Source organism: Capsicum annuum, chromosome 6 (assembly GCF_002878395.1).
Source record: "Capsicum annuum cultivar UCD-10X-F1 chromosome 6, UCD10Xv1.1, whole genome shotgun sequence".
Lineage (NCBI taxonomy): Eukaryota > Viridiplantae > Streptophyta > Magnoliopsida > Solanales > Solanaceae > Capsicum > Capsicum annuum.
In genome coordinates this window covers 174,915,025-174,921,342 of record NC_061116.1, presented here as the reverse complement: position 1 = coordinate 174,921,342, position 6,318 = coordinate 174,915,025, and the positions used below count along the sequence as shown (strand labels likewise).

Genomic DNA, 6,318 nt, shown 5'->3' with positions numbered 1-6,318 from the left:
AATAGACTCTGACAAAAATGCAAGGTAAGACGGCATACAACAGACCCTTGTGGTCAGTCCCTTTCACAGACCATATGCATAGAGGGAGCTTTATTAGTACACTAGACTGCCCCTTTTTTTGAGGTTGATGGTTATATGTCCGTTGTTGAATTTCCAAGCAATTGATGATGCGGGTCATGATAGAGCAAGTGTGTACAAAGTGAAGGAATTGGAAACTGTCGATTGTGCTATACAAAAATTGATTAGGCTTCTTTGGGTATAACTAGGAAATAGATTATGAAAACTGCATAAATTATCAAGTAATGTTGTCTCAGCTAATTATACTTTAATACTAACAGTTTAAATTCCTATGTCCTGACAGTAATCTCGGAAAACATAAAATCCCATATTCTGACAGTAACCTCCTGTCCTTTGTTATATTTTGATAAGAATGTTGATGAAAATCCTCCTATGTCATGCAAGTACTGTCCATTTTAGCAGTTATGAATATATTCTTTGTGTGTCCCTCTGAAACATTTAATTTTGACTTTGTTCAAAATCAGTTAATTGAATGTCATTATCAAAAAAACTAATGCAACTCAATACATTTCACTAACTTAACAAGGAAACTTATGTATGGAGGAAGTTACAAAAGTTACAATGTATTAAACATTTGACAGATTATGATGTCTTAAGAAGTAAAAAGAGTCAAAAGTGGGCCAAATTTACATACTTTTCGACTCTTGGCGAATGGTGATGCTAACTGTATTTAGTAGCATACTAAACTTTTTAATGAAAGAAATTAGTTATAAGAAATGGTCTTAGCTTTCTAAGATTTCTTCCACAATGAAAACAAAAAATTCATTTTTGATGGTACAAGTATAGATAGGAGTTGGAAATACATCGAACATACCTACTTGAGAAAGTGGGATTTTAGCTGTATTTGAGAACTATGTGATACAGATAATATCCACACACAAGGATACCTTACTACAAGTAAGAATTTTTTTTCAAAACTTAAAACAGTGACTTACTGGTCACATAATGACAACGTTAATTGCATGTAAAACCCATACATACCAAGAATTTCTAAAAGATACAAAAAGGCATTCCAATAGATTAACCACTCATATGGATGAAGTTCGGCTAAGGGTCGGTCGACAAGGATCTATTGTGTAACAGTCTTACCTGGTGTCCAAATGACATAATGTATCATTTAGAAAATTAATTCTTTAATTGGCAATTCTTTTTACAACTTTTTCAAATCCAGAAACTCACTGCTCAAATAGTTCCGTCCTTAGGTTTATATTACATATATGACATGTCAAAGAAAAAAATATGTGCAATATACAATGCTATGAAATTAACTTACATGCGGCATTCCACAGTGGTGCCATCACTACAGAAAAGGCAACTGAAAACAATATCAAGTTTGTCCATCCTCTTCTTTAGAGGTGGCTTTGATTTTTCCTTCCTCTTTTCCATAGCTCAGGTTACTGTTAAGTGCATTTAAAAATACAGGTCAAATGCAAGAACGTTAAGCCAATATTTGAGATTGATCAAAAGAAGCATAGTGCAAGGAAGCAACTACTATTTATGTAGTTGGACGACAATGTTAATACTATTTACAAAAATGTGGTATTGATACCCTGTTATAATTTAATGACGATTTTACACATGTTTATTAGTATTAATATTAGTATTTATATTAGTATAATCATGTAGCTAGCACATCTCATGGGGTACTTCATGAGAACAAGTCATGGGGCAGTAATAAAGAAACAACAATACCTAAGACAGAGGCACCGTCGCAAGTTTCACCTTCCTACGATTGATCATATAGTTTATCAGTTTAATGTTATATTCCTGCATCAAAAGTTAATCAGATAACTTGTAGGACATCTTTCAAAAGCAGCAAAATTAGGGATTCATTTGATACCTTATCAATCATAATATCATCACAAGACCAAATGAGGTCCAACTTTTTCATGGTTAGTTTTCAGGACCAGTGCATAATTAGTTGCCACCTTCATTCATTCCTTCCGCCCAAATTCATCTATGTGTATAATAGAATGTTAGCAAGACCAAAAAATTAATAATCTATCAGACTACTATTTTTTTTTGCAGAAAGCTCAAGTAAATTCAAAAAAAAAAAAAGCTTAAGTAAGTCGACACCATAATCAAATAAAAGCCATAAGAGTATCTTGAATTTTAGATCATAAACTATAGCCAACTTTTTTTCAAAACAAAAGCCAATCAGCTTCAATAAGAAAGGACACGACTTAAGTCCTAACTTTTTCAGTAATAGTATTTCATCCTGTCGCAAACTTGCAAGATCAATAACACAACAAGATAAAAATCAACCAGTCAAATAGATAGAGCATTTACTCACATGAGAATCGCGTGGATAACCAACACAATGATAAACGGCAGGAAACATAAAATCTCATGTTTTGACAGTAACCTCCTGCCCATCATCCATGAACCCGTGGAACAATAAGGCACGTCCAACCCTCCCTATGGGGTCACTGAAATTATTAGTGATCTTCTCAAAATCGAGTACCTCGCTTATGTATCTAACTACAACGAAGATATTCAAAAATATTTAAAGCATCACAGTTATGAGACATATAATAAGAATTCATTAAAGAGCGATAACTAGAACAATATCTACAAAAAAGGACACCTTACTTTAAGCAAGCAGATTTTTTCACAACTCAAAATAGTGACTTACTGGTCACATAACGACAACTTTAATCGCATGTAAGACCCATTCATATCAGGAATTTCTAACAGATACAAAAGGGCATTCCAATAGACTAACCACTCATATGCATGAAGTTCGGTTAAGGATCGGCCAACAAGGGTCTATTGTGCAATAATCTTACCTCCTATTCAATACTCACAGGGCGACAACTTTACTTTACCAGTTATGCCAATTTCTATGGGTTCAAAGATCAGGATGGAGTTGAGATTTCAACTTTATGAGTTTTAAATTTTAAATGATGAGTTCAAGTACTACTAATCAGATTATAAATTTAGTACACAAACATAGTGTTTAATCAAAAAGTTGTTATCTTTGACGGATCTTACTCTATTTTTCGAAAAAATAATTACAATAGTAAGCCAGAAAAGGGAAATAAAATCATAATATTTCTATTTACCTGCTTCTATTTTTATTTCGTACCTCAAATTCAAGTATCTGAGCTGACATACAAATAACATGACATTCAGAATTGGCAACATTAAGCATACCTGACATTTATTATATGTAAATATCATGCAAATCGCACCTAAAATAAGAAATTAAATCAGAATGAGTTTTAAAAAATGAAATCTTCGAACATGCAAAACAAAAGGAGGAACAAAAAATTAAAACTATGAACATATAATGCAACAATTGTTTTAAGGGAATCAAAACATACAAAATGTAAGGCAAAAAGGGCTTTAAAACAATCAGATCTTCAAATGGGTTAAAGCATAAAAAAATGAAGGAAACAAGGAAGAAGAGGGAATTACGGGCGAAGCTTGACATACTGTTGTTCAATGGATGCAGTAGGAAAATACTCTTCAAGATTTTGTCTCTAAAAGTTTAATTTTAGGCTTCATAATTTCAGCTGATTCATCAATTTTTCGATAAAATAATATGTAGTATCATAATAGAGAGAAAATGTTTGAGGAAAGAGAGAATTTCAAAGGAATCTTATGGAGTTCAGACAAAAATAAATATATTTGTTTACTTTTCTAATTTTTTTTTTGTATTTTTAAAATTATTAGGCCTTTTTAAGTTTCGGTCATACTTTACTATTTTATTCTTCAATATGCTTGTTTATATATATATATATATAATTTAAATTTTTATATAAATCTTACTCAATATTTATCAATTTATATAAAGTATATTTTAAATGATTACAAAATTAAAAAACAATTATTACGATTTATGTTTTAAATTAATTTATATGTTTTATGTTATTATAAACCATTTCATTATAATTATATTTTACATAAAGTATAAATATATAAACGCCTAAGAATAAAAATAACTCTTTGTACAAATAACGTTATTTTAAAAGTAGGAAATAAGCAAGTATAATGACAAAATTTCTCTTTAATCAACTGCACCTTTTTATCTTGAAAATTTTGCGATGTTTTCTTAACGTTTTTGTATTTAATAAAATAACACATGCACAATTAGTATTTTTTCTACATACGTTTATTCTAAAAAAAGTTTGATACACGTACAACACACGTATACTATTCTAGTATACATATGTGTGTGTAAGTTTCTAGCAAGGGTTATTAGAATTAAAGCGTAAAACACACACATGAGTGCACATAAGGTCTATTTTTTTTTTAAAATAAAGATTGGATATATTCATTGTAAACTATTTTTTTTTTTATGTATTTGAAATTATCCCTTCTTTTAATATATTAAAGAAAAAGATAATTAAGATCTAGAATTGTGGGAATCTAAAAATATTTTAGGAGCAAATTTACGAAATCAGTTAATTATCTAATTGTGACTAAGGCTTATTTTAGTTAACTAAATCTCAATCATTATTTTCAAAATATGACATGTGTTTTCAATTCAAGTAATAACTTGAAAAACACGAACAAGTTGTTATCAAAAGCTTTATTATTTGACCTCTAGAAATTGAAATTATGTAATATAAATTGAGACGAGGAGCGTAATTAATGTATTGAAAAACACGTGTTTGACATGCGTGTTTACGCGAGTGGGATTGAACTGTGGAGGATTAAGCTTGAGGCCTCCATATAGGGGTTATATTAGTGGAGAAGACATAAATTTCGTTAAGAACATTTAAGATATAATATATAAACAACAGAAATCCCACCTTTAATGAAAGTAATTACATAAGATCCCAGATTTAGTTTCTCTCTCTCAGATTTGGAAAATACATATACATGTCTCTGTATCTTATAAGTTAGTGCAATGTACGAGGTAACCATTTTGCCTAAAATTAAGGAGATAAAATCAAATAAGGTAAACTATTTTTCCTATAATTAGGAAATCAAATCAGTCACCATATTCTCTAACTTAATTAACGAAACTCATTAATTTACTAATTCGGTGGATCCTTAAAATCAATAATATTAATTCAAATTGGAAAAGGATCTGGTAATGTGTATATTACCATTTCTAATGTATGAGGTTAACACAATCAAGGTAAGTTATGCTACCATTTTTAATGTATAATATTGTTATTATAATGTATGAGGTTAAGTCAGTCAAATTAAGTTATTTTTTTATTCCAATGTATCAGGTTACAATTCTAATATATAATGTAAAAAGTTATTTCTTCATTCTAATGTATGAGGTTACAATTTTAATGTATAATGTAAATTATGTATAGGGTTAACACACTCAAGGTAAGTGATATTAACATTCTAATGTATAATGTAACTAATTTAATGTATTAGTTTAACACCGTTAAGATAAGTTTTATTATGTATGGGGTTAACACAGTCAAGGTAAAGTTATATTATGTATGGGGTTAACACAATCAAGGTAAAGTTATATTACCATTTTAATGTATAATGTAACCAATCTAAAAGGATCGGAAGAAGCTGAAGGAGGTGATTTGAGAATTTGGGAGATTATATAGATTAGGTCACCGTGGGAAAGAGCGTATCCTCGAAAATCGGTTTGGAGTGTAGGGGCATCGACTTCGACGACGAATGAACGACCGTTTTCGACTTCTACCGCAACTCTACCACTGTATTTGGTGGTGAAGTGGTGAAGTTGTTGCCTGAAGATTAGCCGGAGACGGTGATAGGGATCCCGGAGTTTCATGGACATTTTTGTTGTATGGAGTTGGATTACAAAAAAAATTGGGACAACTTTTGATTTAGTAAAGTTGAAAAAAAATAAACAAACCTCAAAATTAAATGAAGAAGGTGATGAAGTTAATCACCTTGTTCAATTAATGCTTGAAAAATTAAAAATTTTGAAACCCCCAAATCACGTAAGCTTGATTTTAGGCGAAGAAAAAGGAGTACAACTAAGAGCAAAAAAAGGGTGTTGGAGTGTATAAGAAAGGAAGAGAGAGAAATAATAAAAGGAAGGAATATTGTATACTTAATATGGGACATTTGTAATTACTTTTGAAAATAGGGATATTATGTAATAACTAATAGTTAACTTGTATATTTATGTAATTTTAGATAATATATACATATGAAAAATAATTTTTGATATATATATTTCGTATAACTTTTTTTATATATAGAATAATTTTTCAATTAAGGATGTTCTACTTCATCAGAGGTAGAGGTATGGACTGCGTACATCTTATCCCCCAGACCCCACTAGGT

General features: G+C 30.2%; 1 long non-coding RNA gene across 1 annotated transcript; it reads right to left on the bottom strand.

The window, feature by feature from the left end:
- Positions 1–1,650: 1,650 nt before the first annotated feature.
- Positions 1,651–2,573, bottom strand: LOC124899267. The gene is made up of 3 exons (XR_007056499.1): positions 2,372–2,573; positions 1,919–2,035; positions 1,651–1,845 (listed from the first exon to the last, which is right to left on the bottom strand). It is a non-coding gene; the product is annotated as an uncharacterized LOC124899267 (long non-coding RNA).
- Between the last annotated feature and the right edge of the window lie 3,745 nt (positions 2,574–6,318).